The sequence below is a fragment of the Amblyomma americanum genome, chromosome 1 (assembly GCF_052857255.1).
Source record: "Amblyomma americanum isolate KBUSLIRL-KWMA chromosome 1, ASM5285725v1, whole genome shotgun sequence".
NCBI lineage: Eukaryota > Metazoa > Arthropoda > Arachnida > Ixodida > Ixodidae > Amblyomma > Amblyomma americanum.
The window spans coordinates 260,078,592-260,095,505 of NC_135497.1; positions in this window are offsets into that span (position 1 = coordinate 260,078,592).

The following is a 16,914-nucleotide window of genomic DNA, read 5'->3' on the forward strand; positions in this document are numbered from 1 at the left end:
ACCTTGAGATCACAACGCCATCTGTGGGAGCAACCAGGAGACAGCACGTCTCGCATTGAAACTTGTAGCGCCATCTATAATAGCATTGTCGAAACAACCACCTGCCGTGTGCTAATGATGACGTCACGGTCCAATATCGAGGATAGAAGTGGACCTATGTGAGTATGACGTTGACGTCAGGGGACGAAATGGCGGCATAGTTTCTATTTCTCGAATCCAAGATGGCGGCCATTAAAATTGGTTGTGCCCTCCCATTCCTTTCCCCCCTCACGTCAGCAAAATATGACCCGCTATAATGTGAACGCGCGCAGTCCTCGGGCCAGCACGGTGGCCGGTTTACTCCATATGGGGTTTTCCGCTTTATATATATATATATATATATATATATATATACTGGTGCCACATGGGGGTCGCCATTGGGGACAAAATTGTGGCCCACCTGTTTGGCGCTGTTGGGATTCAGGTAGCGTGACTGGGCCGGAGAAGAGACGAGGACGATCGAAGGAAGACAACTTGGAAAACTTTACACAAAGACTATTTACATAATGTACAAGTAAGGGCAATTGAAAGTGCTTCACAGTAAAGAGAGCTTCTTAGCAGTCGGGAGTCTCTGGTATCTCTCAAGAGGGGGGCTCTCCTCTCGTACCAAACCAGCAGCTCGTTAAATTCTCTTCGTATTCCCGAGATCTCTAGCTGGGGAATACAGTTCGAAGAATGATGTCCCATCACATGATGGCACTGATGGTACCACCCACGGCAGGGCGGTCCTGATGTTCTCTCGTAGCTCGGTCTAGGGAAAGGGAACAGGACCCGGTCACGTTGTCGTCCGCGCGGCCTCCAGGTGGGCGCGCACGTGTGTCCGGACCGCGCCCATGTGGACCCGGAAGGCACCTGCGTGACACAGGAATGCAGGCTGTCTCCCAACAGGGGTTGAAAGATCTTGTACTGATGACCGGAACGCGGAACCTCTGTCGAAGGCGCGGCACTCGGGCAATTGTTCAACCCCAGCGTGACTGAAGAGGACAACACTGATCTTGTACTTCGTCGTCTGATGACCGGAACAAATGCGTGGGGACGCTATTATTGTCGCTGCACCCGATGACCTGTTAGAACACGTGGGGACGCTATTATCGTCGCTGCACCCGATGACCTGTTCGAACACGTGGGGACGCTACTATCGTCGCTGCTCCCGATGTTCCTGCAGCCACGTTTCTTCCAGAGGGCTCATTCACCTTCGCGGCGATTTTCAGGGAATCCTCCCCCATGTCCAACTTCGCCGAACTCAACAGCAGGAAGGGAGCACGAGCACAACAGCACCCACGCCGCCAGATATTGCGCCCGGAAGATGAACTGCTCGCACGTAGCTCGGCTGACTGGGCGTGCCAGGAACCAGATGCTCTTTGGGAGTCTTCGGATGACCTTCAGTGCCTAAGCTCGGCGTCGCTTCCCCTCATCAGATGGCCGTTTTGGGAAATTCTCTGCAATGCTGGCCAAAAGGGATCACAGACGCCAAACCACACCTGACAAAAGCAAGTGCCCTCGAAGCCCACTCATCCCGCCAGACCAAAACTCAGGGTCAAAACTGCACTTAGCTAAAAACTTCAACTAAAACTTGAAGAGATCAAATGTTTTGCCTGAATGAACACATGGTGTCTCCCGACGAGGAGTTTAGACATGGCACCTGTCCAAGGCGTGTGCTCCCGCTCGAGGTGCACACGGAAGGAAAAAAATTTCGCTAAATGAAATCAGGCTGGTGCTTAGAGGGCACGCGGTACGGGAATAAGTGACTGGTTTTGGCCGACGTGGCGTTCAATTTTGCCCGCCCCAATACTTCAGAGTCAAGGTACGTTACACCACTCGCTCTCACTTATCCTCGGCCGAAAGAAGGAAAACGTACTCCTAGGTATGTTACCTGATTATGAACAACATTACTGCAAAGAAAGTGGGAGATATCCGCTCTCCATTAGGAATTGAAGGTGAAATAAATCTCCAAAACTAAAAATTTGGGGAACATCCCTTTTTGGTAAAAATCTTTACCAGCTAAAAGGCTCGGCTTAGCCCGTCGACATTTGTGTGGAGCTTGCCTTTCTTGTAGCGAACCTCGAAGCTGTCATGCTGGAGTGCCAGGCTCCACCTCAGTGGACGACCATTTTTGGGCGACCTATTGTGCAGGCAAGTCAAAGGGCAATGGTCCGTTTCTACTGTGAAACGGGATCCGGAGACGTAGCATGCCAGTTTGTGAATAGCCAAAACGAGGCATGCGCATTCTTTTCAGACGTGCTATACGCCTCTTCCCGCGTGCTGAGCTTGCGACTCAAGTAAAGGACAGGTCGTATGTGCCTGCCATCGCTTTCCTGGCAAAGAATAGCGCATAACCCGCGGTAGCTGGCATCACATTGTATGATAAAGGGTTTCGAGAAATCTGGCGCGGCCAGTATTGGGCGCTCGCTTAGGGCCGTTTTCAGACTCTGAAGTGCCTTCTCTTTCTTTTGGTCCCAAGAAAGATTAATAATAATAATAATTGGTTTTTTGGGGAAAGGAAATGGCGCAGTATCTGTCTCATATATCTTTGGACACCTGAACCGCGCCGTAAGGGAAGGGATATAGGAGGGAGTGAAAGAAGAAAGAAAGAATAGGTGCCGTAGTGGAGGGCTCCGGAATAATTTCGACCACCTGGGGATCTTTAACGTGCACTGACATCGCACAGCACACGGGCGCCTTAGCGTTTTTCCTCCATAAAAACGCAGCCGCCGCGGTCGGGTTCGAACCCGGGAACTCCGGATCAGTAGTCGAGCGCCCTAACCACTGAGCCACCGCGGCGGGTCCAAGAAAGATTGGTAGGCTCACCTTTTCTCTGCGCGTCTGTCAGGGGGCTGGCTAAATCAGAGTAGTCCTTTACATAATGCTGATAATAGCCTGCTAGGCGAAGAAAAGCCCTGAGTTCCGATTTTGTGGTTCGGCGACGGTACTCCACCACGGCAGCCACTTTAAGTTCTGCAGGCCTGCGTTGACCTCGTCTAACCACGTGTCCAATATAGTTCACTTCGGCGCACCTCAGGTGGCATTTTCCCGCCCTTACCGTTAAACCAGCCGCAAGCTGTTGGCTCAACACAATACGCAGGTGTTCAATGTGCTCCTCCCAGTTTTGTGAGAAAACGGCCACGTCGTCAAGGTAGGGGAGAGCGAAATCTGCAAGTCACGGCAGCACTTGGTCCGTTAACTTTGAAAAACAGTACGAAGCATTTTTCAAGCCGAAGCTCAACATTACAGGGCGAAACGTGCCCGCGGGGGGACATCAATGCTGCGTACCTGCTGGCGCGCTCAGTGAGTGGCACCTGCCAGTAACCACGAAATAAATCCAGTGTGGATACTTATTCTGATTTAGCGACTGTTTCAACCCTCTCCTCGATGCTCTCGGAATGGGGTAGGTCTGGTCTACTGTGATTGAATTCAGTCTACGGTAGTCCACGCAAGGTCTCGGATCCTTGCCTGGAACCTCTACAATAATGATTGGTGACGCACAGTCACTTTCGCAGGGCACTATGACGCCAAGTTCGCACATACGGCGGATCTCCGTCTCAATGATTTCCTTTTGTCTTGGAGAGACACGGTACGGTTTTCTCCTGATCGACTGTTCTCTGGACAGCTGAATGTCGTGTTCGATGAGGGTTGTTTTTCCTGGCTTGTTTGAAAACACTGCCTCAAAGTCGCGGACGGCGTTTTTCATGTCTCCTCGCTGACTTTCCGTCAGTCGTGGCTCTCTGTCGATTGAATTTAGCAGCTCATTCGCTGCTTGCTTGTCCTCATGAGGGACATAAGGTATGTCTGAGATCTCTTCCTTTGGCATGTTCAGCGCCATGTTAACCATGGCCTGGCGCTGTACATAAGGCTTCATCAAATTACTGTGGATTATCCGATTGTGTTTGTTCTTAAATTTTACCTCATAGTTGGTGTCCGAAAGCTTGGACACCACCTTAGCTGGCCCTTCCCATTGCACCTCAAGCTTGTTTCCTTTTAACGGACGCAGCAACATCACCTGGTCGCCAGATTGAAAGGTGCGCTTGCGTGCAGATTTGTCGTAGTACACTTTAGACAGTGACTGCGCTGCTCTGACATTTGCTTCCACGATTTCTTTGGTTTTCGCAAGTCTTTCCAGTAGCTTTAGAACGTATGGCACTACGCACTGCAGGGGTCCTCTCCGTAACCCTCCCATGACTCCCTCAGCATGCGCAACGGGGTCCTCAAGTCACGCCCGTAGACTAGTTCAGCGGGGCTAAATCCTGTTCTTTCGTGGGGGACGGATCTCATTGCAAAGATTGCTGCTGGAATGCAGCCTTCCCAATCTCCCTTATGCTCAAAACACAGAGACCTAAGTGTCCGCTTTAGCACTGAGTGCATGCGCTCGGCTGGATTTGACTGAGGGTGGTGAATGGAACTGCGGATTATTTTAATCTTACACCGTTCAAAGAACGTTGTTGTCAAGCAGCTTGTGAACACGCTCCCGTTATCGCTTTGTATCTCTGCAGGGAACCCCACGCGAGAGAAAATTGACAAAAGGGCGTCTACAACACATGCGGAACTTAGCTCCTTCAAGGGAATGGCCTCGGGAAATTTGGTTGCCACACACAGTGAGGTCAGAATGTAACGACAACCAGAGTTGGAGGCTGGCAGCGGGCCGACAGTATCTATTACAAGACGCCGAAATAGCTCTGTAATGATGAGAACTAGTGCTATGGGCGCTTTCCGTTTATCCGTCGACTTGCCGACCCGCTGGCAGGTGTCGCAAGATCTAACAAGCTGTTCCACATTTTTCCAGCAGCCAGGCCAGTAATATTCGAGGGCTAATCTAGCTTTTGTTTTTTTTATGCCCAGGTGGCCCGCCCATGCTTTTCCGTGTGCGAGCTCTAGAAGCTACCGCCGGTACTTCTCAGGCACCAGGAGTTGCTCATATGCGCGTCCTTTTGAGCCGCAGTATTTCCGGTACTGAAGGCCTGATTTTTCGTGAAAGCTGATGTTCTTTCTGGCTACTCCCTCGCTCACCTTATTGCTTAGAGCTCTTAACGATGGGTCGTTTTTCTGCTCTGCAATAAGTGCTTTCCTATCAGCCTTAGTCAACTCCTCCAACAAGTCGAAGCAGGTGTTAAGGGCGAACCCTTCGCGTTGGTTCCTGTTGCCTCATTCTCTACGGAATCGGCAGTTCCTTGGATTTCATGAGCTACCGCTGGTTCGGGAACGCCTTCATGGTCATGCTCATGCGGTTTAGACGGATCAGTTTTTCTGCAAGGATCCCCCGGCTGGTCGGGAGAATGGTTCGGTGCCTGCTCATTTATCGGAGCGCAGTCGAGTTTCTTTGCGAGCTCTCGCGCTCGAGAACGTGTTAGCTCCATGCAAGCCAAGCCCGAGGTGAAATAGAGGCCTTTCTCTTTCAGCAGCTGCTCGGATTTGTTCGAAAACAAGTAGGGCAAGTGTGTCGGCAAGCTTGCGCTAACTGCCGCTTCTGTGTCTAGCTTGCCAAAAGTCCCCTCGAGTCACCTTCGCTATAGGCAAGCATGCACTCTGTTCTTCGGCGACCTGCTCAATCCAGGCGCATTCGCCGGTGTAGTCCATGGAGGAAACAAGAACGGGTGAGCAACATCCATGGTAGCCGCTGAATCCCACAGTGCTCTGAATTTCTTGCCATTTATCACCACGTCCCGCATGTATGGCTCCAGCAATTTAAGGTTTTCCTCCGACTCTCGCATGTCCGCGAACGCCATTTTTTGCTGTTTGCAGTTCAATGAGATGTGATCCTCCTTGTTGCAATTATAGCAGACGATGGGCTTTCGCGCTTCATACGCGCGAGCTGCTGGTGCCTGCTGTTACGGCGAATCGGTTGATTTGGGTGACTCAATCTTTTTTTCGCTACCTCCTCCTTTTGATCCCGCATCCTCTGTTCGGTGATCCCGGCGTGCTGGTGGCACCCTTCGGTCGGGATTCTCTTTAAATAGGTTTCTCCCTTTCCTAACCTGTTATCGTACCCTGCCTTGCTTTGGAGGTTTCGGCGAACGTAATACTCGTCTGCGAGCTGTGCCGCTTTGTCTAGGTCTACATCTGTTAGCCTATCTTGCAGCCATATGCTCAGATCTTCTGGAATCGCGCTATACTACTGCTCTAGTGCGATGCACTCCAGTACCTTGTCATGACTTCTGTGCTCCTCAGCGGTATTAAGCCACTCGTTTAAGTTGACTTTTAGCCGGTACACGAAGTCAGTATGCGACTCTCCGCCTTTCTTTGCCTGCCTGAATCGCTGCCGAAAGGCTTCAGCAGAAAGCCCGTACTTTCTAAGCAGTGCGCTCTTTACCTTCTCGTAGTCATCACACTCTTCCTGTGAGAGGTGAGCAACCACTTCGGCCGCCTTGCACGGAAGGAGAGGAAGTAACTTCTCCGACCAAGCGCTCTTGTCGATGTGCACCTTCCCGCATGCGCGTTCGAAATTTACCAAAAAGAGTGCAGCATCGCCTCCCACGTGGTATGGTGAGACGAGATCCTGCAATCTCTGCCTCCCTTGCTCCTCCACCGAAGCTACAGGGCTAAGACGCGCCATATTCCCTCCGTTCGACGCGATTTCGAGCTCCTTCATTTTTCGAGCATGTTCTCTCGCTTTTTCCTCTGCCTCACGGACCTCCAATCTCTCTGAGCCAACCGAAGCTCTTCTTTTTCTTTCTGCTCGCACAACTCCCGTCTTTTCTGCTCTTCTTTGCGTCCAACAATCGTTTCCCAAGCCTCGTCGACCTCCTCAGTAGTCACCTCCTCCGGCCACATAACCTCGAGAATTTCTTTTTTTCTTTTCGCAGAACGTGGCGAAATCCCCAGCTCCTGGCAAATTTTGAGCAGCTCCTGCACTTTTAACTTCTCCATCGTGAGTACCACCATGTGTTAGCAAGCCCACTAAAACAAAAGCCCTAGCTTGAAGTGCACAAAACAGTTTCCCTAAATCAATTTCCCAGACAACAGGAATCCGCACCTAGCATCTGCCTGTGCTAGCACGGTCTGGTGAAATGAACGGAAAACATTGGGCACTCACCCTGCCAATGCATAGCTGACGCCCGTCAGTCCCGTAGCTACCGAGGTCCGTTGGAGCCGGTAACTTCACGTGGACGTCCCACAGCTGCCATCCAGTTGTTGGGATTCAGGTAGCGTGACTGGGCCGGAGAAGAGACGAGGACGATCGGAGGAAAAAAACTTGGAAAACTTAATACAAAGACTATTTACATAATGTACAAGTAAGAGAAATTGAGAGTGCTTCTCAGTAAAGAGAGCTTCTTAGCAGTCGGGAGTCTCTCCCAGCAAAGGGTATCTCTCAAGGGGGGGGGGGGGGGGGGGGGGGGCTCTCTTCTGGTACCAAACCAGCAGCTCGTTAAATACTCTTCGTACTCCCCAGATCCCTAGCTGAGGAATACAGTTAGAAGAATGATGTCCAATCACACGATGCCACTGATCGTACCACCCACGGCAGGGCGGTCCTGATGTTCTCTCGCAGCTCGGTCGAGGGAAAGGGAACAGGACCCGGTCACGTTGTCGTCCACGCGGCCTCCAGGTGGGCGCGCACGTGTGTCCGGACCGCGTCCATGTGGACCCGGGAGGCACCTGCGTGACACAGGAATGCAGGCTGTCTCCCAGCAGGGGTTGAAAGATCTTGTACTGATGACCGGAACGCGGAACCTCTGTCGAAGGCGCGGCACTCGGGCAATTGTTCAACCCCAGCGTGACTGAAGAGGGCAACACTGATCTTGTACTTCGTCGTCTGATGACCTGTTCGAACACATGAGGACGCTATTATCGTCACTGCACCCGATGTTCCTGCAGCCACGTTTCTTCCAGAGGGCTCATTCACCTTCGCGATGGTTTTCAGGGAATCCTCCCCCATGTCCAACTTCGCCGAACTCAACAGCAGGAAGGGAGCGCGAGCACAACAGCGCAGAGGGCTCGGAGTGGCGGCAAACGAATCGGCATGATTCGGAGCACAAAGTTGTTTGTCGAGTTGAAGCCTGGTGTATGTGAGGGATTCGTACCGACAACCTTTGGTCCTCGAAACCGTAATGGGGGCGACCTCCGGAGGGCCGTGGCGGGTGAACCAGTGGTCGCCGAGGGATCCGGGTGGTACGAAACGAATCGTCGTTTCGTGATGTACACATTGGTATCTGAATTTGTCGAAAGTATAGGTGAAAACGACTTAGCTAACGCTCATTTGATTTCGCATTTGCGAATCATTCTTATTTTTTTTATTGGACACATATAATAAACAATGGCAGAGACTGATGAGGCGGGTTTTCTTGCCTCATTTGCTTGTGTATTTGTGCTGCAAAGGGCAGCTGCCTGCCTTTGAAGTTGAGCTATACTGCACATATCTGAGCAAACAAAATCTGCAGCTCTAAAAAAGCATGACCACTAAACCTAATGAAATCCCTCTGGTGTGGTTTTACAGGGTTATAAATATATAGCATACTGATCTTGAGTCTATAGGCTTCATATAAACAGCCATTTCCAGAAAATAAAAATGTCTAAATATGTTCTTAACAAGTTCTTACGAAGAAGTTTTATAGATATTTTTTGGCGGAGCATTAGCAGGCATATAACACCTCTTTATGCCTTCTGGAACGCACTGTATGCGTGCATGTTCCCTGCACTTATAGCATTTCATTGTTATCTATATGAACTGCTAAAATGAGTCAGCACGTTGTTTCTGTGTATAAAAACTAATGTACCCCGAATATATTTAGAAAAGAATGCAGTAGCGTTTACCACGACCATTGCAATAAGTGCTAAGCACTGGGTCTTCTGAATTTCATTGCTTCTAATCTCCCGCCATTTCGTGCGGTTTGCTTCATGCTCATCTGATGACGCTTTCACACGTACAGGATGGAAGATGGTGAGGACAAAAACAACAACAGCAGCTCGTACAGGCAGGATGTTAAGATTTTTCCGAAATGATTGTTCATCTGAGGGAAGTGCATACGAACTGACCGACTTTAAACTGGAGTGGCACTCCCTATTGGGTATGTGCTTAGCCTTACCTCGCCTCTATAGTGCTCTGTTGCTCTGTTTTTTTGCGATGTGTTTCGTGGCGTTTCCTAAGAGATTTGTAAATAAGTTAGTGTAAATTGAATATATTTTCAATGTAATAAATGCCATGCTTAAAAAAAGCTGTGGCGATGGCGTAGTGATCTGAAGCAGCGGCCAACGGGGCTGATTTTTAGCGCCGCCGCGGGTTCGGATCTTGATGCCCCAGCTATGATGTCTTTTTATTCCTTTAGTGTCTACCCCAGTGCGATGCCGGATTTCCGCTGCAGTGAGGCTCTTATGCTGTCGCTTAAAATAAAACATTATTCAGACCACTTGAAAATCAAACGGGTCGCTGAAATGCAGCATTTGGGCTGGATAATGGTAATCACTAACTCCCCGAGCCTGGAGTGAAAGATTCCCGCGGATGCCGTTTTAGTGCCCTAGCGCTTCCACTCCGCCGAAAAATGGTTGTCTGTCTGTCAGAAGCCTGCTTCTAGCACGTGGGCCACCTTGTTCGCGTGAAGTTCTGACGTCATCACAAGCTGCCCACCGGATTGTGAGCAAACTGCTCACCGCGGCAGTTCAATTAATGATTAGTCGCGAGATATTCCTCAGGAACAGCATGGGTCTCACAAGCCCCACCGGTGGCAGCATCTGCCATCGCAGGGCAGTGACGCGTAGCGCTTAACCGCTGCACCTCTGTGCCAGGAGCGGAATCAGGGCTCTCGGGGATCTGTGAATGCAGATAATGACCAATTCCACCGCAGTACAAGTCTACAATGATGCAATATCACGCAAACTTACATCATATGACATATCAACCAAAGTAAGCCATCTCAGGTCAAGCAAAATCATAGAAAGTCAAGATAAACCACGCAAAACCAGGGCTAACGGTGCTAGCGCACAATAATTCGTGGTTAACCCCAAGCTAAGCCGCCCGTGATTTTTTTTTACTTGCACGTCTACACATTACCAAACGCTGAGTGTTAATTCCATACCACGCCAGCAAGAAATTTGCGTGGTAAAATCAGGCGCATGGTTACGTGATCACACGTCTCATCAGAAACAGAATTAAACCAAAAGATATTCCTGTTATTTGTAGATCAGTCCAACTTTTTTTCTTTTTTTGGCAAATCGTACAATGCAAGACGGAGCGACCGATGATTCAGACCAATGTGGTTAAGCTGCTGCTTTATTTCCATGGCAAGACAGGGGTTGACTTTGCCCACTGTATACAGTGCGGCACCGCTTTCCTATAACGCAGTTCCAGCGAAAATAGAAAATAGAAAGACGACGACTGTACTGAACTACTCACAGTGTGGATGAAAAAAATTCCATACTAACGACGTCAACAGGCTTTGATTGGACAGTGCGATTTTGTAGAAGCATTTTTTGCGCTGCAGCCAATTTTTTGAAACCTCACTGAGCTGAAATCAGACTTTGTTCCGAGAACAAGGCTTATAGAACTTGGGAATTCAACAGCCTTACTAGGTATAATTTCTACATGTTTTACTCTATATACACACTGATCATCTGACTGGCTCGGGGCTGATAATGAATATGTTGACTGCCGTACCACGGTTGCTGTTGGACCGGCGGCCACCGGCAGGGCCCTGCTAGTGCACCCTTGGTAGATCACTAAACAGGGCGTTTCGCCTAAGCATTTACACAATTTAAAAAAAAAAGGCTTTTTGAGTTAGAAGAGCGCTTTTGCTAGGGCACAAAAGAATATTTCAAGGGACTTGCAGCCGCGGTGGACGTCAGTAACTTTGAAAAGAATGCATACTGATTTAGTATTCTTTCTGCTTCTTGACAGTGTTTCGTTTATCCGGCGCTTTAAGAGCCGGTGCGAACGGGAGGTACTATAGTCGCACACAACTGTGCACTGAAGGTCCGCCTACATTCAGGACCTGCGCACACAATTTCTCGACGACAAACAAGCCGTCCCTTGTTTTAGAGCGAAAGCTCCTTCCGTACAATCTCAAGGTCATGTGGCTATGAAATTTGGCCTTCAAACCAGGAGGAGCGGAGGCTTGGCTCTGACGTCATGCCACGTGACTCGCCACGCCTCGCCACAGCTGCGTGCGCTGAGCCGACGGCGCTCGCTCGCCTCGCAACTATCGAATGCCGTGACTCGCAGCGACACGCCACAGCTGCGTATTCGGAGCCGCCGGCACTCTCGCAACGGCTGGAAATCGCGTGACGCGCTGTTCTCTATATAAAAGCGTGTTGCGTGTGCTCACCCTCACATCGGCGATTGTCCGGACCCCGTAGAGTATCTGTAAAGCCTGTTTCACATGGTGCGACGGGAACGAAAAATTACGGCCCGGTCGCACTGCCGTTGCAACGGTAATCGCAGCCGCTGTTTCACATGCCAACGATTTCTGTCGGTGCCGTCGGCACCCTAGCGTCGGTGCGGCCTTTCAGTGGCCGAAAATTCTTCGGCTGCAATAAATGTCAAACATCGTGGCAGGCGTTGATTTTGTAATCATGAGTAATAATATTGAGCCGTGGTGTATTATTAAGTTCAATAAGACGTTTTCGAGATTTTCCTGTCATGTCGCTGAACTCCTATTGGCTGACTACTGTGGCCATCGCTGCGACCGCACCGACGCTGCGACAGTGCGACCAACTTGTTGAAAGTCTGTCGCAGTGGCCCTGCGACGAGAATGACGCGCATTTCTGTCGCACAGCGGCAGAAATCGCACTGCGCTGCGGCAACAATCGCATCATGTGAAACGGCCTTTACGGGTCCAATTGGACTTATTTTTTTGGAAATGTGGCGGAGAGTTTGAAGGATGCTTCACTCCCGCCACCGGTTGGCCCGGTATTGCACTGCCTCCGGGATCGGCCTTGTCTTTAGCGCGTCTTTTCTATCCTGTCTTTCTATCCCCTCTTTCATCCCTCCTTCTATCTGCACGTGGTAGAGATTGTGGCTCGGCTTGAGCCAGTGGGCAGGCCTGTGCAGTTTCCTTTTCTTTCTTCCTGGCGACAACTTCTCTCTCTCTCACCCTCACACAAAGCCATGAATGAGCAACGCGCCGGAACTATTGCTTCGACTAGGTGTCGTCGCCGGCAAGCGGAATCTGATGGCCTTTACGATATGGAACGTCGTCAGATTGGATTGGCAAAAGAGAGAGGAGCGCGAAGCTAGACTCGAGAAGCGAGCAAGAGCGGAAACGAGCAGCTACGGCTGCCCGTGCGTCTGCTTCGACCAGTCCATCAACCGTCGATGGCAGTCAACCATACGATTCGCCTGGCCCAGTGTGTAAGTGCGACGAATCGATATGCAGTATAGTTTAATCAAAGCAAAACCATGTGTAGCCATGCTTAACAGATCTTTCGCTCGTCTTACTATGTTCAGACGGGTTGAACCACAGCAAATTTTTTTTTGTTACTTAGAAAAGCAAGCTGACCATGAGACGAAAGGACTAACAAAAGAATTTTGATGCCTCTGGCTTGAATAATATCGTAAAACATTAAAAAGCTGATTTCGTTTGCTGTTGTGAGTGGTCAGCGAAGCACTATAGGAAGCCGCGGACCATGACCAATTGTTGTCAACTGCTGTTTCTGTGAGTTGTATCCTACTATACCTAAATGCCTACTGTTGACACATCGCAGTGAAAAAAATGTGTTGGTGCGGCTTTGCTTTTCCTGTCGGAAAGGAAGTTCGCTTTTCTGTATGAGGGCTCTGCAGCTAAGGTATGCCTTGACTGCTTGTGTACATAAAGAACTCCGCCGGCTAAGGTACTGCATCCTTGACGCGAAAAATTCAGCGAAAAGCTTCCCCGCGCTGCTATTTAAATTTTGCGAGCACACTGTTCATCCATTAGCACACGTTTAGCAGGCGGCAGCTCCGTCGACGGTACTCCCGAACATACGCTGCGTTCATCTGGCAACGATGCTCGGCTAGCGTCTTCGCTTTCCGCCTCACATGCAGCTGGATTTTGCCGTAGCCGACGTCTCACGCCCACGGCGAATATCGTCCGCTGACGGTCTTGGGTCTCTGCCATCGCGAAGGAGCTACACTATTGATTTCCCTACACACCCCCTTGTTTTTCTCTAGGCAGCCTTGATTCGTAACGATTTTGTTTGTTCTTTTTGCACACGTCGGGAAATTTTGTTTTATAGCGCCGGAAGAAGGGTACGTACGTGAAGGAACACATCGTCCATACCCGGATTATGGTGGATGAAACCAGGAAATAAAAAAAAGTGAAAATATTGCCACCTCTCCTCTACCCTCAACAATCAACCTAATATAACCCCTGCATACGCACGCTCCCTGCGCCCTCTTTTCAAGCGTATTAAATCCTGATGCACTACCTAATTCATCCCATTGTGAACGAGGCTCCCGTACGAGAGCCGAAGGGTCGTTTTGGTGTTTTTTGTTTTTACTTTTGGTCGGCGTCCCCCTTTTAAAATTTTATTATGATTGTCCGAGACCAGACGAGTTTTCGTCCAACTCTCGACTTTATACCATCTATCAGCCTCGTAACAAGCTAATTACAAATGAAAATCATATCCCCTTCGAGGGAAAAGTCATTGATCGAGTTATGTCTCATAAATTCCTTGGTGTTCATTTCCTCAAAACCCTTATTAAATGATCTGTCTATACTAACCATATCCGAACTAAAATATCCCGCTCAAACTGGCAGAAAACATATTGGAATTAAGTACGAATAAACCAAACTATATCATCTATCAGCCTCGTAACAAGGTAATTACAAATTAAAATCCTATCCGATTGGAGGGAAAAAAGTCATTGATCGAGTAATGTCTCATAAATTCCTTGGTGCCAATTTCCTCGAAGCCCTTATTGATTGGGCTGTCCTACTAACCATGTCAGGACTAAAATATCCCGTTCAATTGGCATAATTTGTAGATTAAGACAAGCCTAGTTTGCCTACAATAGCAACTATACTACTCATTCGTACAATAACATTCAATACTGCCTGCTCGTATGGGGGACTATAAATTAAAGAAAAATAGCAGTGGTTGAACGCGGACACACGAAGTTTGTCGAGCGGCAGCTCGGTTTTGCTTGGTTTGTGAAAGGACGAGACCATTGGCTTTCAGAGATTCTGCTTTTTTTTCTTCGTACGTAGACTCTCGCTGTATCTGTCGTCGAGCTCGCTGCTGTTCGCGCCGCTTGGCGTGGGTGCGCCTGTTTCCGTGAGCCCGCTGCCTAGAGTCCAGTGACCCTACCGCTGCCTAGTCACTGGAAGTTCCAGTGACTTTACCGATGGATGGATGGAAGGATGGAAGGCAGGAGCGTTCCCTTTGAAACGAGGCAGTGGTTGTTGCCACTATGCTCAGTTTTTATTTCCTTTATTTTTGTTTACTCTGCTGTAAGTTGTTAATACAATTCGCCATTTCCTTTAAAAAAAAAAACGTCTTCCATCACTTTAAAACTTATGTCACCTCTCTGCTTTTGTGCCACCAATCCTCCAATCGCTTTTTGCTAATTTCCACCGCAGATTTATTTACATGACTATTGTTATCTCTAAACCCTAAGGCCTCAGGAAGAGTGATTGTGCCTGCATCGACGTCGGGATGGATGGCATCGCATTTTAGGATGAAGTGTTCGATTGTTTCTACAGATTTACCACACACAGCACATGTTTCATCTTCTTCGTTAAATTTGTTTTCTGTAGCCGCGCCACATACCGCTGCCGGGGCGCCAGCGCCATCTATTGAGAGGCGCTCTTCTAGGGTGTCTCGATGCGCTATTCGCCCCGGCTGCGCCGGGCGCCCCAAGCGGGCATTTTCTTGTTCCTTCGTTCTTGCGCAGTTCGCCACGAGCGGGGGCCTGACCTTGGCAGCGCTTGAAGGTGAAAGTGACGGAACCAGCTGTTCTCTGGGTTTAACGTTAGGAATAAGGCTATCGCTCTAGAACTTACTTAGACAGTATTTATATGTGCTGCAGAAAATGGTATTGAGGCTTATATAAGAGACGTCCTATCTTTGTCATTTTTAATTTATTAATTTTTTAATTTTTTTTTGGGGGGGGGGAAATGGCGCAGTATCTGTCTCATATATCGTTGGACACCTGAACCACACCGTAAGAGAAGGGATAAAGGGGGGACTGAAAGAAGAAAGGAAGAAAGGGGTGCCGTAGTGGAGGACTCCTAAATAATTTCGACCACCTGGGGATCTTTAACGTGCACTGACATCGCACAGCACATGGGCGCCTTAGCGTTTTTCCTCCATAAAAACGCAGCCGCCGCGGTCGGGGTCGAACCCGGGAACACCGGATCAGTAGTCGAGCGCCCTAACCACTGAGCCACCGCGGCGGGTCTATAGCAGAGATTTTAAGAACAAAATTTATTGTCGATGCAAATTTAAAGATTGCCATAGAGTATATTAATGATTTAAATTCTATTTTGCATATGTATTTGTCTTCTATTGAAAGAGCACCATGTTTTCTTTATGCTTTGTTTGAAGTGGCATCTTGACAAAATTTAATGAATTGGGCTTAGCGTGCTGTATTGATGTTCTTGTACTTGATTATGCATTTTCAGCAAGCGTCAAATATTGGGTGTGTGAAAGGGGGTGGTGCTTTTTTAGGCAATTCACTGCCTTTTCTCCAATCTCATATACACTTGTAGTTGTCAGAACAAACTTCTTATCTTATCTTATAGATTAAGCAAACAATGTCAAGCACGAATCTCTTGAAGGCCAGCATCTCAGCCGAAATTCTAGTTTTTGTCACTCGAAATACGTCTCTGAACACAGTCCGAGGAGTCAAATTCGTCGAGAAGGTTATGAGGCCCAGTGCATAGGAAAGTCTTGAAATTTTCGAAGAAAAGAACGTCAACGCATTAAAGTTAAGGATCATTCACAGTGTCTGATATGAGATTACAACCGACAGAAGGAGTCGAGTCGCATATATCAAACTCCCAGTATATCGATAGCTTGGCGCACCAAGATATAAGCTGCAACCGAACGCCTGATCGTTTTTTGCAGGGGAATTGAAGTCCTTCCTGAAATAGTAGCCGCCGGATATTTCACGCGCAGAGAGCGACATTACGATCCTGACCACCGACGGGCTTCTAATCAGGATACAATCAGAATTTTCACAACAATGCTACTTGCGCTAGGTACGGGCCGAGGTGGGCAAATGCCCGCATTTTTACCTTTCCTCTCTCACCCTCACTTCTGAATACGCGGCCCTCCCTCACCCTCGCCCTCATTTTGAAAAGTTATCCGGCCCTCCCTTACCCTCACTTCGAAAAATGTGCTGGCCCTTCCTCGCCCTCACATCGTTGGCCCTCCCTCGACCTCACCCTCACTAAGAGTCGTTTTAAAACTCGAGTTATTTTTTTGTAGTCGGCAACTTCTGGCGATATTATTGAGTAATAAACACATAAGACAATCCATCAAGACACTATTGGACGAGAGGCTAGATGCTTATATTGTTGTGTGTGTGTTCGTGTACGTGTGTGTGTTGTTTGAGCTAATACGTGAGTCCAAACCGAGACAGCTATGAGTTGAGACCCAAAATGTCACTCTGCCTTTACTTCTGGCACGCACTTCGTGCATACATGTGCCCTGCACTCATAACATTTTATCGTTATCTATAGCACTGCTAAAATGAATCAGCGTGCTGTGTGCCTGCGTACAAAAACTAATGTACACCAACAATATTTAAAAAAGAAACAATACCGTAGCTGTTACCACGACAATTACAGTAAGTGCTAAGCACAGAATAGACTAATAACAAGGAAAGTTTGTAGGTCGCTTAATTGCCATTACCCGATCACATTGCAACAGCACTGGGTCTTCTGAATTTCACTGCTTCTAATCTCCTGCCATTTCGCGCAGTTTTCTGCATGCTCGTCTGATGACGCTTCCATGCGCACGAATGGAGAG